Source organism: Anarhichas minor, unplaced genomic scaffold, assembly GCF_050575085.1.
Source record: "Anarhichas minor isolate MPS153535 unplaced genomic scaffold, ASM5057508v1 ptg000191l, whole genome shotgun sequence".
Classification (NCBI taxonomy): domain Eukaryota; kingdom Metazoa; phylum Chordata; class Actinopteri; order Perciformes; family Anarhichadidae; genus Anarhichas; species Anarhichas minor.
The window spans coordinates 15001-35000 of NW_027466637.1; the positions used below are offsets into that span (position 1 = coordinate 15001).

Genomic DNA, 20000 nt, shown 5'->3' on the forward strand with positions numbered 1-20000 from the left:
CACGCAGTTGTAACCGGTAGTAAAGACATGACCCAGGACCATTTGACCACACCGTTTGGTTTTTAGAGATATCTGACAACCGACCCTGACCGAACGCAATGCCATGCGCCCCGGAGCCCACCCTGCGCGTGGCCAATAGATGCACCGTTAAGTGCATCGTACCCCGCCCAGTCGTAACCCCGACCCGCACTACCCACGCTCACCCAGGATACTATCCACCCCGCCTGCTCCGTACCCCGGCCGGACGCTAACCGACGCCCCGAGACCCACCCTGCGCGTGGCCTATAGATGCACCGTTGAGTGCATCGTACCCCGCCCAGTCGTAACCTCGAACACGTCAGCTCACGCCCGCCCTGGACCAATAGGCTCAGCCGAAGTTTCAGAGACAATGTTTTCACGCCCATCTGCTTAAGAAAGACAAAGGCACAGTAGCCTGTGAATTTCAAACGCGGAGTCCAGGCTTACCTCGAACTCCGATTATTTGAGGAACTTACGAGTCGCGTTAGCCGTCCCGAGACGTTACCACGGACCACCGCTTGGAGGTGCAACTCCCCCGACTGTCAATCCATTTTCCGGGTGCAACTCACCAGGCTGCCACTCCGTTTTCCGTCTACGCTCCCTTCCCAAAAGAAATTTAAGAGAGTCATAGTTACTCCCGCCGTTTACCCGCGCTTCATTGAATTTCTTCACTTTGACATTCAGAGCACTGGGCAGAAATCACATCGCGTCAACACCCTCCATGGGCCTTCGCGATGCTTTGTTTTAATTAAACAGTCGGATTCCCCTGGTCCGCACCAGTTCTAAGTCAGCTGCTAGGCGCCAGCCGAGGCGACCCGCCAGGAGCCCGCGCGAACGGGACCCGACGGACACCGTAGCTGGGGAGATCCGCGAGAAGGGCCCGGCGCGCGTCCAGAGTCGCCGCCACCGACCGCCTAACCCGATCCCCTCCACCGACCCGCCTTCCACACGGCGACAGACACCGCCCCCCGAAAACCTCCGCCCAACGACGCCGTGAGGCGCCGCGGACGAGGGCCCCGAGAGACGGGCCGCGCACCGCGCTTCCAGCGGCGGAGAGAGGCGGGCGGCGGGATGACTGCTCCCCCAGCCGCGGCTCGAGCCCAGCCCCGCTTCGCACCCCAGCCCGACCGACCCAGCCCTTAGAGCCAATCCTTATCCCGAAGTTACGGATCTGATTTGCCGACTTCCCTTACCGGCCCTAACACCCTCCCGAAATTTTCGACTACATTTGCATTACGGCTCTGGGCCATATCGGTCGGTTTTCGGCTAAACCTTCCGGGCGTAAGGAGCGCCCTTAAAAATAGCGACACCCCTAGGGAATATAACATATTCGCCCACGTCCCGGGTGGGAAAACGGCGCTCCGTTAGGACCGTCGCTCGCCGAGGAATGATTTTCCAAAGTTTCGGAAGGTTTGTCCCAATTGGCCCTTTTCCGCTTGCGTCCACCAGGGGGCAAAATTCGAGGGACATTCGGGACAAAAAGGGCCATTTGAAACTGCCATTTGGGACAAAAAGGGCCATTCGAGAGCTCCCCAAAATGCTGTCCCTTAAATGGCCCTTTTTGTCCCAAAATGCCTGGGCCATATGGGCATAAAAGTGCCATTTGGGGGGGACATATGGGACGAAAAGTGACATATGGCGGGACATTTGGGACGAAAAGGGACATTTGCCGGGACAAATGGGAACATTAGGGCCAATTCATGGCCATTTGCGGCGTGATCAGGGTTGACATTTTAAAGTGCCGTAACTCCTCAACCGTTCAATTTACAGCCCTCAAACGTAGATATCTTGGACCAGCGTTAAATTGTACGGAAACAATGTTTTGGGACAAAAAGTGCCATTTGGGCAGTATGGTTGGGACACATGAAAATTTCATTGTAATGTAGGCCATTTCAACTACATTTTAAGGGGCTCTCGTGCCAGCCAAAAATCCTAACCCAAATGGCACTAATCATCCCGGGTTTCCCCAATGCCTTTCGGGTTAATATGTGCCATTTCAGCCACTTCATCATTTATGGTGCAATTGGATGTAAATGGGCTACAGCCACCAAACTTGGTACACAGGGTCTGTGGCTTCATAGGAACACACACAGCAAGTTTTGTGGGGCTTGGTAGACAGGGTCTGTGGCTTCATAGATCAAACTCATCCGATTTGCTTGAAACTTTGCACACCTGTTTGGCTGTTCCCAGGTATGCCCCCTCATAAGTTTCAGCCTCCTAGCCCAGAGCCTACTCTAGATATTGTTTGGGAGGAATGGGAACAAAAGGGCCATTCGGGTTGGGATTTGTGGCCTACAAGAGTGCCCCATCAAATGTAGTTGAAATGGCCCTTTTTCCAACCCAAATGGCACTAATTGTCCCGGGTTCCCCCCAATGCCTTTAGGGACAATTCATGCCATTCGGGTTGGGATTTGTGGCCTACATGAGAGCCCAATCAAATGTAGTTGAAATGGCCCTTTTTCAATTATAAGGGGAAAAAATACTCAAAAAGGGCCATTCCAACTACATTCGACTGGGCTCTCGTGTCAGCCAAAAATCCTAACCCAAATGGCACTAATCGTCCCGGGTGTCCCCCAATGCCATTAGGGACAATTCATGCCATTCGGGTTGGGATTTGTGGCCTACATGAGTGCCCCATCAAATGTAGTTGAAATGGCCCTTTTTCCAACCCAAATGGCACTAATTGTCCCGGGTTCCCCCCAATGCCTTTAGGGACAATTCATGCCATTCGGGTTGGGATTTGTGGCCTACATGAGAGTCCAATCAAATGTAGTTGAAATGGCCCTTTTTCAATTATAAGGGGAAAAAATACTCAAAAAGGGCCATTCCAACTACATTCGACTGGGCTCTCGTGTCAGCCAAAAATCCTAACCCAAATGGCACTAATCGTCCCGGGTGTCCCCCAATGCCATTAGGGACAATTCATGCCATTCGGGTTGGGATTTGTGGCCTACATGAGAGTCCAATCAAATGTAGTTGAAATGGCCCTTTTTCAATTATAAGGGGAAAAAATACTCAAAAAGGGCCATTCCAACTACATTCGACTGGGCTCTCGTGTCAGCCAAAAATCCTAACCCAAATGGCACTAATCGTCCCGGGTGTCCCCCAATGCCATTAGGGACAATTCATGCCATTCGGGTTGGGATTTGTGGCCTACATGAGTGCCCCATCAAATGTAGTTGATATGGCCCTTTTTCCAACCCAAATGGCACTAATTGTCCCGGGTTCCCCCCAATGCCTTTAGGGACAATTCATGCCATTCGGGTTGGGATTTGTGGCCTACATGAGAGCCCAATCAAATGTAGTTGAAATGGCCCTTTTTCAATTATAAGGGGAAAAAATACTCAAAAAGGGCCATTCCAACTACATTCGACTGGGCTCTCGTGTCAGCCAAAAATCCTAACCCAAATGGCACTAATCATCCCGGGTGTCCCCCAATGCCATTAGGGACAATTCATGCCATTCGGGTTGGGATTTGTGGCCTACATGAGTGCCCCATCAAATGTAGTTGAAATGGCCCTTTTTCCAACCCAAATGGCACTAATTGTCCCGTGTTCCCCCCAATGCCTTTAGGGACAATTCATGCCATTCGGGTTGGGATTTGTGGCCTACATGAGAGTCCAATCAAATGTAGTTGAAATGGCCCTTTTTCAATTATAAGGGGAAAAAATACTCAAAAAGGGCCATTCCAACTACATTCGACTGGGCTCTCGTGTCAGCCAAAAATCCTAACCCAAATGGCACTAATCGTCCCGGGTGTCCCCCAATGCCATTAGGGACAATTCATGCCATTCGGGTTGGGATTTGTGGCCTACATGAGAGTCCAATCAAATGTAGTTGAAATGGCCCTTTTTCAATTATAAGGGGAAAAAATACTCAAAAAGGGCCATTCCAACTACATTCGACTGGGCTCTCGTGTCAGCCAAAAATCCTAACCCAAATGGCACTAATCGTCCCGGGTGTCCCCCAATGCCATTAGGGACAATTCATGCCATTCGGGTTGGGATTTGTGGCCTACATGAGTGCCCCATCAAATGTAGTTGATATGGCCCTTTTTCCAACCCAAATGGCACTAATTGTCCCGGGTTCCCCCCAATGCCTTTAGGGACAATTCATGCCATTCGGGTTGGGATTTGTGGCCTACATGAGAGCCCAATCAAATGTAGTTGAAATGGCCCTTTTTCAATTATAAGGGGAAAAAATACTCAAAAAGGGCCATTCCAACTACATTCGACTGGGCTCTCGTGTCAGCCAAAAATCCTAACCCAAATGGCACTAATCATCCCGGGTGTCCCCCAATGCCATTAGGGACAATTCATGCCATTCGGGTTGGGATTTGTGGCCTACATGAGTGCCCCATCAAATGTAGTTGAAATGGCCCTTTTTCCAACCCAAATGGCACTAATTGTCCCGGGTTCCCCCCAATGCCTTTAGGGACAATTCATGCCATTCGGGTTGGGATTTGTGGCCTACATGAGTGCCCCATCAAATGTAGTTGGAATGGCCCTTTTTCCAACCCCAATGGCACTAATCGTCCCGGGTTTCCCCAATGCCTTTCGGGTTAATATGTGCCATTTCAGCCACTTTATCATATATGGTGCAATTGGATCTAAATGGGCTACAGCCACCAAACTTGGTACACAGGGTCTGTGGCTTCTTAGGAACACACACAGCAAGTTTTGTTGTGCTAGCACCTCAAATTGTGCCATTTTGGCATCTTCCTTAAATGAAATTGCTGTCTTGCGTGGTCCATATCTCCACAAATACACAACGCACAGGTGGGACACCTACGCCGAATTGTAGAGCACATCGACCTCTAAAGACCCATGTAGCTGGATCCAGAATCGGACACTCACAGCCGATGCACGACGTGGTCAAAGTAGGTCACAGGAGCCATATTGCGCGGTCCATATCTCCGCGAAAACACAAAGCACAGCCGGGACACTCATGCCGAATTGTCGACCTTGAAGTCCTCTAACCACCCATCTAGGCACAACCAGAATCGGACACCCACAGCCGAGGCAGCGCGTATTTGAAAAGCGCCGGGCGATCTTCATACTCTGTCAAAATCCCAGCGAAAGACGAGCGCCAAAACTCTGTTTTGCGTGGTCCATATCTCCGCGAATACACAACGCACAGGCGGGACACCTACGCCGAACTGTAGAGCACGTCGACCTCTAAAGATCCATATAGGTGGATCCAGAATCGGACACTCACAGCCGAGGCACGACGTGGTCAAAGTAGGTCACAGGAGCCATATTGCGCGTTCCATATCTCCGCGAAAACACAACGCACAGCGGGGATACTCATGTCGAATTGTAGACCTTGACGTCCTCTAACAAGACATATAGGCAGATCAATAAACGGAGACCCACAGCCGAGGCAGCGCGTCTTTGAAAAGCGCCGGGCGATCTTCATACTCTGTCGAAATCCCAGCGAAAGACGAGCGCCAAAACTCTGTTTCCTTAAACGAAATCGCCGTTTTGCGTGGTCCATATCTCCGCGAATACACAACGCACAGGCGGGAGAACTACGCCGTACTGTAGAGCACGTCGACCTCTAAAGACCCATCGAGGTGGATCCAGAATCGGACACTCACAGCCGAGGCACGACGTGGTCAAAGTAGGTCACAGGAGCCATATTGCGCGGTCCATATCTCCGCGAAAACACAACGCACAGCGGGGATACTCATGTCGAATTGTAGACCTTGACGTCCTCTAACAAGACATATAGGCAGATCAATAAACGGAGACCCACAGCCGAGGCAGCGCGTCTTTGAAAAGCGCCGGGCGATCTTCATACTCTGTCAAAATCCCAGCGAAAGACGAGCGCCAAAACTCTGTTTCCTTAAACGAAATCGCCGTTTTGCGTGGTCCATATCTCCGCGAATACACAACGCACAGGCGGGAGAACTACGCCGTACTGTAGAGCACGTCGACCTCTAAAGACCCATCGAGGTGGATCCAGAATCGGACACTCACAGCCGAGGCACGACGTGGTCAAAGTAGGTCACAGGAGCCATATTGCGCGGTCCATATCTCCGCGAAAACACAACGCACAGCGGGGATACTCATGTCGAATTGTAGACCTTGACGTCCTCTAACAAGACATATAGGCAGATCAATAAACGGAGACCCACAGCCGAGGCAGCGCGTCTTTGAAAAGCGCCGGGCGATCTTCATACTCTGTCAAAATCCCAGCGAAAGACGAGCGCCAAAACTCTGTTTCCTTAAACGAAATCGCCGTTTTGCGTGGTCCATATCTCCGCGAATACACAACGCACAGGCGGGAGACCTACGCCGTACTGTAGAGCACGTCGACCTCTAAAGACCCATCGAGGTGGATCCAGAATCGGACACTCACAGCCGAGGCACGACGTGGTCAAAGTAGGTCACAGGAGCCATATTGCGCGGTCCATATCTCCGCGAAAACACAACGCACAGCGGGGATACTCATGTCGAATTGTAGACCTTGACGTCCTCTAACAAGACATATAGGCAGATCAATAAACGGAGACCCACAGCCGAGGCAGCGCGTCTTTGAAAAGCGCCGGGCGATCTTCATACTCTGTCAAAATCCCAGCGAAAGACGAGCGCCAAAACTCTGTTTCCTTAAACGAAATCGCCGTTTTGCGTGGTCCATATCTCCGCGAATACACAACGCACAGGCGGGAGAACTACGCCGTACTGTAGAGCACGTCGACCTCTAAAGACCCATCGAGGTGGATCCAGAATCGGACACTCACAGCCGAGGCACGACGTGGTCAAAATAGGTCACAGGAGCCATATTGCGCGGTCCATATCTCCGCGAAAACACAACGCACAGCGGGGATACTCATGTCGAATTGTAGACCTTGACGTCCTCTAACAAGACATATAGGCAGATCAATAAACGGAGACCCACAGCCGAGGCAGCGCGTCTTTGAAAAGCGCCGGGCGATCTTCATACTCTGTCAAAATCCCAGCGAAAGACGAGCGCCAAAACTCTGTTTCCTTAAACGAAATCGCCGTTTTGCGTGGTCCATATCTCCGCGAATACACAACGCACAGGCGGGAGAACTACGCCGAACTGTAGAGCACGTCGACCTCTAAAGATCCATATAGGTGGATCCAGAATCGGACACTCACAGCCGAGACACGACGTGGTCAAAGTAGGTCACAGGAGCCATATTGCGCGGTCCATATCTCCGCGAAAACACAACGCACAGCGGGGATACTCATGCCGAATTGTAGACCTTGACGTCCTCTAACAAGACATATAGGCAGATCAATAAACGGAGACCCACAGCCGAGGCAGCGCGTCTTTGAAAAGCGCCGGGCGATCTTCATACTCTGTCAAAATCCCAGCGAAAGACGAGCGCCAAAACTCTGTTTCCTTAAACGAAATCGCCGTTTTGCGTGGTCCATATCTCCGCGAATACACAACGCACAGGCGGGAGAACTACGCCGTACTGTAGAGCACGTCGACCTCTAAAGACCCATCGAGGTGGATCCAGAATCGGACACTCACAGCCGAGGCACGACGTGGTCAAAATAGGTCACAGGAGCCATATTGCGCGGTCCATATCTCCGCGAAAACACAACGCACAGCGGGGATACTCATGTCGAATTGTAGACCTTGACGTCCTCTAACAAGACATATAGGCAGATCAATAAACGGAGACCCACAGCCGAGGCAGCGCGTCTTTGAAAAGCGCCGGGCGATCTTCATACTCTGTCAAAATCCCAGCGAAAGACGAGCGCCAAAACTCTGTTTCCTTAAACGAAATCGCCGTTTTGCGTGGTCCATATCTCCGCGAATACACAACGCACAGGCGGGAGAACTACGCCGTACTGTAGAGCACGTCGACCTCTAAAGACCCATCGAGGTGGATCCAGAATCGGACACTCACAGCCGAGGCACGACGTGGTCAAAATAGGTCACAGGAGCCATATTGCGCGGTCCATATCTCCGCGAAAACACAACGCACAGCGGGGATACTCATGTCGAATTGTAGACCTTGACGTCCTCTAACAAGACATATAGGCAGATCAATAAACGGAGACCCACAGCCGAGGCAGCGCGTCTTTGAAAAGCGCCGGGCGATCTTCATACTCTGTCAAAATCCCAGCGAAAGACGAGCGCCAAAACTCTGTTTCCTTAAACGAAATCGCCGTTTTGCGTGGTCCATATCTCCGCGAATACACAACGCACAGGCGGGAGAACTACGCCGAACTGTAGAGCACGTCGACCTCTAAAGATCCATATAGGTGGATCCAGAATCGGACACTCACAGCCGAGACACGACGTGGTCAAAGTAGGTCACAGGAGCCATATTGCGCGGTCCATATCTCCGCGAAAACACAACGCACAGCGGGGATACTCATGCCGAATTGTAGACCTTGACGTCCTCTAACAAGACATATAGGCAGATCAATAAACGGAGACCCACAGCCGAGGCAGCGCGTCTTTGAAAAGCGCCGGGCGATCTTCATACTCTGTCAAAATCCCAGCGAAAGACGAGCGCCAAAACTCTGTTTCCTTAAACGAAATCGCCGTTTTGCGTGGTCCATATCTCCGCGAATACACAACGCACAGGCGGGAGAACTACGCCGAACTGTAGAGCACGTCGACCTCTAAAGATCCATATAGGTGGATCCAGAATCGGACACTCACAGCCGAGGCACGACGTGGTCAAAGTAGGTCACAGGAGCCATATTGCGCGGTCCATATCTCCGCGAAAACACAACGCACAGCGGGGATACTCATGCCGAATTGTAGACCTTGACGTCCTCTAACAAGACATATAGGCAGATCAATAAACGGAGACCCACAGCCGAGGCAGCGCGTCTTTGAAAAGCGCCGGGCGATCTTCATACTCTGTCAAAATCCCAGCGAAAGACGAGCGCCAAAACTCTGTTTCCTTAAACGAAATCGCCGTTTTGCGTGGTCCATATCTCCGCGAATACACAACGCACAGGCGGGAGAACTACGCCGAACTGTAGAGCACGTCGACCTCTAAAGATCCATAGAGGTGGATCCAGAATCGGACACTCACAGCCGAGGCACGACGTGGTCAAAGTAGGTCACAGGAGCCATATTGCGCGGTCCATATCTCCGCGAAAACACAACGCACAGCGGGGATACTCATGCCGAATTGTAGACCTTGACGTCCTCTAACAAGACATATAGGCAGATCAATAAACGGAGACCCACAGCCGAGGCAGCGCGTCTTTGAAAAGCGCCGGGCGATCTTCATACTCTGTCAAAATCCCAGCGAAAGACGAGCGCCAAAACTCTGTTTCCTTAAACGAAATCGCCGTTTTGCGTGGTCCATATCTCCGCGAATACACAACGCACAGGCGGGAGAACTACGCCGAACTGTAGAGCACGTCGACCTCTAAAGATCCATATAGGTGGATCCAGAATCGGACACTCACAGCCGAGGCACGACGTGGTCAAAGTAGGTCACAGGAGCCATATTGCGCGGTCCATATCTACGCGAAAACACAACGCACAGCGGGGATACTCATGCCGAATTGTAGACCTTGACGTCCTCTAACAAGACATCTAGGCAGAACAATAAACGGAGACCCACAGCCGAAGCAGCGCGTCTTTGAAAAGCGCCGGGCGATCTTCATACTCTGTCAAAATCCCAGCGAAAGACGAGCGCCAAAACTCTGTTTCCTTAAACGAAATCGCCGTTTTGCGTGGTCCATATCTCCGCGAATACACAACGCACAGGCGGGAGAACTACGCCGAACTGTAGAGCACGTCGACCTCTAAAGATCCATATAGGTGGATCCAGAATCGGACACTCACAGCCGAGGCACGACGTGGTCAAAGTAGGTCACAGGAGCCATATTGCGCGGTCCATATCTACGCGAAAACACAACGCACAGCGGGGATACTCATGCCGAATTGTAGACCTTGACGTCCTCTAACAAGACATCTAGGCAGAACAATAAACGGAGACCCACAGCCGAAGCAGCGCGTCTTTGAAAAGCGCCGGGCGATCTTCATACTCTGTCAAAATCCCAGCGAAAGACGAGCGCCAAAACTCTGTTTCCTTAAACGAAATCGCCAATTTGATCTAAATGTGCTACAGCCACCAAACTTGGTACCCAGGGTCTGTCGCTTCTTAGGAACACACACAGCAAGTTTCGTGGGGCTAGCACCTCGAATTGTGACTTTTTGGCATCTCAGGCAAGGTGAAAATCAAACTCATCCGATTTGCTTGAAACTTTGCACACCTGTTTGGCTGTTCCCAGGTATGCCCCCTCATAAGTTTCAGCCTCCTAGCCCAGAGCCTACTCAAGATATTGTTTGGGAGGAATGGGAACAAAAGGGCCATTCGGGTTGGGATTTGTGGCCTACATGAGTGCCCCATCAAATGTAGTCGAAATGGCCCTTTTTCAATTATAAGGGAAAAAATACCCTTATAACTCAAAAAGGGCCATTCCGACTACATTCGACTGGGCTCTCGTGTCAGCCAAAAATCCCAACTCAAATGGCACTAATCGTCCCGGGTGTCCCCCAATGCCTTTAGGGCCAATTTATGCCATTCGGGTTGGGATTTGTGGCCTACATGAGTGCCCTATCAAATGTAGTCGAAATGGCCCTTTTTCCAACCCAAATGGCACTAATTGTCCCGGGTTCCCCCCAATGCCTTTAGGGACAATTCATGCCATTCGGGTTGGGATTTGTGGCCTACATGAAAGCCCAATCAAATGTAGTTGAAATGGCCCTTTTTCAATTATAAGGGGAAAAAATACCCTTATAACTCAAATAGGGCCATTCCAACTACATTCGACTGGGCTCTCGTGTCAGCCAAAAATCCCAACCCAAATGGCACTAATCATCCCGGGTTTCCCCAATGCCTTTTGGGTTAATATGTGCCATTTCAGCCACTTTATCATATATGGTGCAATTGGATGTAAATGGGCTACAGCCACCAAACTTGGTACACAGGGTCTGTGGCTTCATAGGAACACAGACAGCAAGTTTCGTGGGGCTAGCACCTCAAATTGTGCCATTTTGGCATCTTCACCATATATGATGCAATTTGATCTAAATGTGCTACAGCCACCAAACTTGGTACCCAGGGTCTGTGGCTTCTTAGGAACACACACAGCAAGTTTCGTGGGGCTAGCACCTCGAATTGTGACTTTTTGGCATCTCAGGCAAGGTGAAAATCAAACTCATCCGATTTGCTTGAAACTTTGCACACCTGTTTGGCTGTTCCCAGGTATGCCCCCTGATAAGTTTCAGCCTCCTAGCCCAGAGCCTACTCTAGATATTGTTTGGGAGGAATGGGAACAAAAGGGCCATTCGGGTTGGGATTTGTGGCCTACATGAGTGCCCCATCAAATGTAGTCGAAATGGCCCTTTTTCAATTATAAGGGGAAAAAATACTCAAAAAGGGCCATTCCAACTACATTCGACTGGGCTCTTGTGTCAGCCAAAAATCCCAACCCAAATGGCACTAATCGTCCCGGGTTTCCCCAATGCCATTTGAAACTGCCATTTGGGCCAAAAAGGGCCATTCGAGTGCCCCACAAAATGCTGTCCCTTAAATGGCCCTTTTTGTCCCAAAACCCCTGGGCCATATCGGCATAAAAGTGCCATTTGGGGGGGACATATGGGACGAAAAGTGCCATATGGCGGGACATTTGGGACGAAAAGGGCCATTTGCCGGGACAAATGGGAACATTAGGGCCAATTCATGGCCATTTGCGCCGTGATCAGGGTTGACATTTTCAAGTGCTGTAACTCCTCAACCGTTCAATTTCCAGCCCTCAAACGTAGATATCTTGGACCAACGTTCAATTGTACGGAAACAATGTTTTGGGACAAAATATGCCATTTGGGTTGGGATTTGTGGCCTACATGAGTGCCCAATCAAATGTAGTTGAAATGGCCCTTTTTCAATTATAAGGGGAAAAATACCCTTATAACTCAAAAAGGGCCATTCCAACTACATTCGACTGGGCTCTCGTGTCAGCCAAAAATCCCAACCCAAATGGCACTAATCGTCCCGGGTTTCCCCAATGCCTTTCGGGTTAATAAGTGCCATTTCAGCCACTTTATCATATATGGTGCAATTGGATGTAAATGGGCTACAGCCACCAAACTTGGTACACAGGGTCTGTGGCTTCATAGGAACACACACAGCAAGTTGTGTGGGGCTTGGTACACAGGGTCTGTGGCTTCATAGATCAAACTCATCCGATTTGCTTGAAACTTTGCACACCTGTTTGGCTGTTCCCAGGTATGCCCCCTCATAAGTTTCAGCCTCCTAGCCCAGAGCCTACTCTAGATATTGTTTGGGAGGAATGGGAACAAAAGGGCCATTCGGGTTGGGATTTGTGGCCTACATGAGAGCCCAATCAAATGTAGTTGAAATGGCCCTTTTTCAATTATAAGGGGAAAAAATACCCTTATAACTCAAAAAGGGCCATTCCAACTACATTCGACTGGGCTCTCGTGTCAGCCAAAAATCCCAACCCAAATGGCACTAATCGTCCCGGGTGTCCCCCAATGCCTTTTGGGTTAATATGTGCCATTTCAGCCACTTCATCATATATGGTGCAATTGGATGTAAATGGGCTACAGCCACCAAACTTGGTACACAGGGTCTGTGGCTTCATAGGAACACACACAGCAAGTTTTGTGGGGCTTGGTACACAGGGTCTGTGGCTTCATAGATCAAACTCATCCGATTTGCTTGAAACTTTGCACACCTGTTTGGCTGTTTCCAGGTATGCCCCCTGATAAGTTTCAGCCTCCTAGCCCAGAGCCTACTCTAGATATTGTTTGGGAGGAATGGGAACAAAAGGGCCATTCGGGTTGGGATTTGTGGCCTACATGAGTGCCCCATCAAATGTAGTCGAAATGGCCCTTTTTCAATTATAAGGGAAAAAATACCCTTATAACTCAAAAAGGGCCATTCCGACTACATTCGACTGGGCTCTCGTGTCAGCCAAAAATCCCAACCCAAATGGCACTAATCGTCCCGGGTGTCCCCCAATGCCTTTAGGGCCAATTTATGCCATTCGGGTTGGGATTTGTGGCCTACATGAGTGCCCCATCAAATGTAGTCGAAATGGCCCTTTTTCAATTATAAGGGGAAAAAATACTCAAAAAGGGCCATTCCAACTACATTCGCCTGGGCTCTCGTGTCAGCCAAAAATCCCAACCCAAATGGCACTAATCGTCCCGGGTGTCCCCCAATGCCTTTCGGGTTAATATGTGCCATTTCAGCCACTTCATCATATATGGTGCAATTGGATGTAAATGGGCTACAGCCACCAAACTTGGTACACAGGGTCTGTGGCTTCATAGGAACACACACAGCAAGTTGTGTGGGGCTTGGTACACAGGGTCTGTGGCTTCATAGATCAAACTCATCCGATTTGCTTGAAACTTTGCACACCTGTTTGGCTGTTTCCAGGTATGCCCCCTGATAAGTTTCAGCCTCCTAGCCCAGAGCCTACTCTAGATATTGTTTGGGAGGAATGGGAACAAAAGGGCCATTCGGGTTGGGATTTGTGGCCTACATGAGTGCCCCATCAAATGTAGTCGAAATGGCCCTTTTTCAATTATAAGGGAAAAAATACCCTTATAACTCAAAAAGGGCCATTCCGACTACATTCGACTGGGCTCTCGTGTCAGCCAAAAATCCCAACCCAAATGGCACTAATCGTCCCGGGTGTCCCCCAATGCCTTTAGGGCCAATTTATGCCATTCGGGTTGGGATTTGTGGCCTACATGAGTGCCCCATCAAATGTAGTCGAAATGGCCCTTTTTCAATTATAAGGGGAAAAAATACTCAAAAAGGGCCATTCCAACTACATTCGCCTGGGCTCTCGTGTCAGCCAAAAATCCCAACCCAAATGGCACTAATCGTCCCGGGTGTCCCCCAATGCCTTTCGGGTTAATATGTGCCATTTCAGCCACTTCATCATATATGGTGCAATTGGATGTAAATGGGCTACAGCCACCAAACTTGGTACACAGGGTCTGTGGCTTCATAGGAACACACACAGCAAGTTGTGTGGGGCTTGGTACACAGGGTCTGTGGCTTCATAGATCAAACACATCTGATTTGCTTGAAACTTTGCACACCTGTTTGGCTGTTCCCAGGTATGCCCCCTCATAAGTTTCAGCCTCCTCGCCCAGAGCCTACTCTAGATATTGTTTGGGAGGAATGGGAACAAAAGGGCCATTCGGGTTGGGATTTGTGGCCTACATGAGAGCCCAATGAAATGTAGTTGAAATGGCCCTTTTTCAATTATAAGGGAAAAAATACCCTTATAACTCAAAAAGGGCCATTCCGACTACATTCGACTGGGCTCTCGTGTCAGCCAAAAATCCCAACCCAAATGGCACTAATTGTCCCGGGTTCCCCCCAATGCCTCCGAGGGACGTTCGGGACAAAAAGGGCCATTTGAAACTGCCATTTGGGACAAAAAGGGCCATTCGGGTGCCCCACAAAATGCTGTCCCCGAAATGGCCCTTTTTGTCCCAAAATGCCTGGGCCATATGGGCATAAAAGTGCCATTTGGGGGGGACATATGGGACGAAAAGTGCCATATGGCGGGACATTTGGGACGAAAAGGGACATTTGCCGGGACAAATGGGAACATTAGGGCCAATTCATGGCCATTTGCGGCGTGATCAGGGTTGACATTTTAAAGTGCCGTAACTCCTCAACCGTTCAATTTACAGCCCTCAAACGTAGATATCTTGGACCAACGTTCAATTGTACGGAAACAATGTTTTGGGACAAAAAGTGCCATTTGGGCAGTATGGTTGGGACACATGAAAATTTCATTGTAATGTAGCCGGAATGACACTTTCTGAGTTGTAAATCAACTGACATTTGACCTGGAAGTTCTCCACAACACTTTGGGCTCAGAAGCAGACCTTTGGACTCTTATAACTAAAAGGGCCATTCCAACTACATTCGACTGGGCTCTCGTGTCAGCCAAAAATCCTAACCCAAATGGCACTAATTGTCCCGGGTTCCCCCCAATGCCTTTAGGGACAATTCATGCCATTCGGGCTGGGATTTGTGGCCTACATGAGAGCCCAATCAAATGTAGTTGAAATGGCCCTTTTTCAATTATAAGGGGAAAAATACCCTTATAACTCAAAAAGGGCCATTCCAACTACATTCGACTGGGCTCTCGTGTCAGCCAAAAATCCCAACCCAAATGGCACTAATTGTCCCGGGTTCCCCCCAATGCCTTTAGGGACAATTCATGCCATTCGGGTTGGGATTTGTGGCCTACATGAGTGCCCCATCAAATGTAGTTGAAATGGCCCTTTTTCAATTATAAGGGCTATAAGTTCCCTTATAATTGAAAAAGGGCCATTTGAAACTGCCATTTGGCCCAAAAAGGGCCATTCCAACTACATTTGATGGGGCTCTCGTGCCAGCCAAAAATCCTAACCCTAATGGCACTAATTGTCCCGGGTTCCCCCAATGCCTTTAGGGACAATTCATGCCATTCGGGTTGGGATTTGTGGCCTACATGAGTGCCCAATCAAATGTAGTTGAAATGGCCCTTTTTCAATTTTAAGGGGAAAAAATACATTGCATTGCAAACTATGGAAATTTGACCTTATTAGGTCTAAATACGCCCAGAAAACAATGTGCTAGGAGGTTGAAATTTTTACAGAAATTCGAACTTTTTCCAAATTTCAAGTGGGATGAAAATCAACTGAAAATTCCAAACACTTTTTGCATTGTAAACTATGGAAATTTGACCTTATTAGGTCTAAATACGCCCAGAAAACAATGTGCTAGGAGGCTGAAATTTTTACAGAAATTTGAACTTTTTCCAAAGTCCAAGTGGTATGAAAATCGATGGAAATTTCCAAAAACTTTTTGCATTGCAAACTATGGAAATTTGACCTTATTGGGCCTAAATACGCCCAGAAAACAATGTGCTAGGAGGCTGAAATTTTTACAGAAATTTGAACTTTTTCCAAAGTCCAAGTGGTATGAAAATCAACTGAAAATTCCAAACACTTTTTGCATTGTAAACTATGGAAATTTGACCTTATTAGGTCTAAATACGCCCAGAAAACAATGTGCTAGGAGGCTGAAATTTTTACAGAAATTTGAACTTTTTCCAAAGTCCAAGTGGTATGAAAATCGATGGAAATTTCCAAAAACTTTTTGCATTGCAAACTATGGAAATTTGACCTTATTGGGCCTAAATACGCCCAGAAAACAATGTGCTAGGAGGCTGAAATTTTTACAGAAATTTGAACTTTTTCCAAAGTCCAAGTGGTATGAAAATCAACTGAAAATTCCAAACACTTTTTGCATTGTAAACTATGGAAATTTGACCTTATTAGGTCTAAATACGCCCAGAAAACAATGTGCTAGGAGGCTGAAATTTTTACAGAAATTTGAACTTTTCCCAAAGTCCAAGTGGTATGAAAATCGATGGAAAATTCCAAACACTTTTTGCATTGTAAACTATGGAAATTTGACCTTATTAGGTCTAAATACGCCCAGAAAACAATGTGCTAGGAGGCTGAAATTTTTACAGAAATTTGAACTTTTTCCAAAGTTCAAGTGGTATGAAAATCGATTGAAAATTCCAAACACTTTTTGCATTGTAAACTATGGAAATTTGACCTTATTGGGCCTAAATACGCCCAGAAAACAATGTGCTAGGAGGTTGAAATTTTTACAGAAATTCGAACTTTTTCCAAAGTTCAAGTGGTATGAAAATCGATTGAAAATTCCAAACACTTTTTGCATTGTAAACTATGGAAATTTGACCTTATTAGGTCTAAATACGCCCAGAAAACAATGTGCTAGGAGGCTGAAATTTTTACAGAAATTTGAACTTTTTCCAAAGTCCAAGTGGTATGAAAATCAACTGAAAATTCCAAACACTTTTTGCATTGCAAACTATGGAAATTTGACCTTATTAGGTCTAAATACGCCCAGAAAACAATGTGCTAGGAGGCTGAAATTTTTACAGAAATTTGAACTTTTACCAAAGTCCAAGTGGTATGAAAATCGATGGAAAATTCCAAAAACTTTTTGCATTGTAAACTATGGAAATTTAACCTCATTAGGTCTAAATACGCCCAGAAAACAATGTGCTAGGAGGTTGAAATTTTTACAGAAATTCGAACTTTTTCCAAAGTTCAAGTGGTATGAAAATCGATTGAAAATTCCAAACACTTTTTGCATTATAAACTATGGAAATTTGACCTTATTAGGCCGAAATACGCCCAGAAAACAATGTGCTAGGAGGCTGAAAATTTTACAGAAATTCGACCTTTTCCCAAAGTCCAAGTGGTATGAAAATCAACGGAAAATTCCAAAAAGTTTTCCCATAGTGAACTATAGATTTTTGTGCCATTTTGAACCAAATGGCACTCATGTTCCGAAATGGCCTTCTCCAGTCTTTTCTCTCAAATTTTACACTTTAATTCACAGTAGAGATTTGAATCCTTTTCTACTTTAAAGAGGGGCTATTGAATATGAATTCCCCCAAATTTTGAGGTCGTAGCTGCAAGTTAAGGTCCCCAAACACAGCCCCAAAGGTCAAAATAGAGGCATATTGCCTTATTTTTCGGCCTGTTTTGGCAAGTGAGAAACGGGCCATCAAATCGTAGTGAAAGGTTGAAACTGCCTGATTTTTGCATAAATCTGTCCCCTGTGATACCATGATGCAGGATCCAAAGCAAGATCTCTGTAGACCCTTGGGAAAGCTAACTTCCGTTAGCAGCATGCTAATGACTTGAATCCAATTGAGGCTTGAAGAGGGTCATCTCTTGTCCATCATATGTCAAGTTCATAAAAGAAAGCCTTTTACAAGTGTTTGAAAATTGACCAAAATGAAGAGGTTCGAACCAAATGGCACTTATGTTCCGAAATGGCCTTCACCAGTCTTTTCTCTCAAATTTTACACTTTAATTCACAGTAGAGATTTGAATCCTTTTCCCCTTTAAAGAGGGGCTAGTGAATATGAATTCCCCCAAATTTTGAGGTCGTAGCTGCAAGTTAAGGTCCCCAAACACAGCCCCAAAGGTCAAAATAGAGGCATATTGCCTTATTTTCCGGCCTGTTTTGGCAAGTGAGAAACGGGCCATCAAATCGTAGTGAAAGGTTGAAACTGCCTGATTTTTGCATAAATCTGTCCCCTGTGATACCATGATGCAGGATCCAAAGCAAGATCTCTGTAGACCCTTGGGAAAGCTAACTTCCGTTAGCAGCATGCTAATGACTTGAATCCAGTTGAGGCTTGAAGAGGGTCCTCTTTTGTCCATCATATGTCAAGTTCATTAAAGAAAGCCATTTACAAGTGTTTGAAAATTGACCAAAATGAAGGGATTCGAACCAAATGGCACTTATGTTCCCAAGCGGCCGAAAGCCAGTTTTCACCAGTCTTTTCTCCAACTTTTTACACTTTAAATCGGGGTAGAGTTTTGAATCCTTTTCTCCTTCAAAGAGGGGCTCGTCACCATTACATACCTATAATCTGGACGTCCTAGCTGCAAGTTAAGGTCCCCAAAAACAGCCTCAAAGGGCTTAATTGGGGCCTTATTCCCTTATATTAGTGGATTTTTTGGCATATGCAAGAATGGCCATAATCTCTCAAATATGGGTCCCAGGACCCCCAAATTCGGGCCACACATTGTGGACTAGGCCTACAATAAGATCACCTGAACAAAATCCCTCTAGATTATCTAGAAACGATTTTTGCCTGTACCAAACTCAGACCTCAGCATGGTGTACACGTCCCTAAGGCGTACACCCTGTCATACTCTTGGTGAGATCAGACCAAATTTCACTTCTGAACATGTGGGAGCCCTGCTTTTTTAATATGTTGTAGACAGGCCCCAATGAGGCACATTCAAGTTGGATGGTACTCCCTAGCACTTAGCATGCCTGCGCGGGAGGAGGGGCAAATGGCCTACATTTGAATGGGGCATTTTGCTAGGATAAAATGAATGGAAAGTGATGCCCAAATGGCCCATCCTTCAAATAGTCATAACTTCTCACAACATGGTCGAATTTGACGGGAAATTGCTTGGCAACATTCCGCTTGATGACGTGAATAGGAAAATGGTGAATAGAAACCTGCAGACCCTCTGGAAAGCTATCTTCTGTCAGCAGCATGCTGGTGGGATCAAATCACTTGATCCTAGAAGAGTGCCGTCTGGTCTCCAACAATTGTCAATGTTATACCAAAAATGTCTGTTATTCGTGCTTTTATAGGACCGGAAAAAAACTCTCTCGGCTCAAAATAGACGTTTTGGCGATTCCAAGGGCCATTCCGACTACAATTTATTCACGAAATTGACCAAATGGCCCTCCTTCAAAACATCATAACTTCTCAGAAAAGGGATGGAACTGGGTTAGAATTGAACGGAACACTCGCCTTGATGACTTGAATGAGCACATGGAGCAGCAAGTCCGCAGACCCTCTGGAAAATGATCTCCTGTTAGCAGCATGCTAATGACTTGAATCCAGTTGAGGCTTGAAGAGGGTCCTCTTTTGTCCATCATATGTCAAGTTCATAAAAGAAAGCAATTTACAAGTGTTTGAAAATTGACCAAAATGAAGAGATTCGAACCAAATGTCACTTATGTTCCGAAATGGCCTTCACCAGTCTTTTCTCTCAAATTTTACACTTTAATTCACAGTAGAGATTTGAATCCTTTTCCCCTTTAAAGAGGGGCTAGTGAATATGAATTCCTCCAAATTTTGAGGTCGTAGCTGCAAGTTAAGGTCCCCAAACACAGCCCCAAAGGTCAAAATAGAGGCATATTGCCTTATTTTCCGGCCTGTTTTGGCAAGTGACAAACGGGCCATCAAATCGTAGTGAAAGGTTGAAACTGCCTGATTTTTGCACATATCTGTCCCCTGTGATAACGAGATGCAGGATCCAAAGCAAGATCTCTGTAGACCCTTGGGAAAGCTAACTTCCGTTAGCAGCATGCTAATGACTTGAATCCAATT

General features: G+C 47.4%; 1 long non-coding RNA gene across 1 annotated transcript in view; it reads right to left on the reverse strand.

Moving 5' to 3' along the window:
• Positions 1 to 643: 643 nt before the first annotated feature.
• Positions 644 to 20000, reverse strand: part of LOC142944097 (uncharacterized) — a 23150-nt gene continuing 3793 nt past the window's right edge. The window contains exon 2 of the long non-coding RNA XR_012952395.1: positions 644 to 1201. This is a non-coding gene — a long non-coding RNA (uncharacterized LOC142944097). The remainder of the gene's footprint in view (positions 1202 to 20000) is intronic.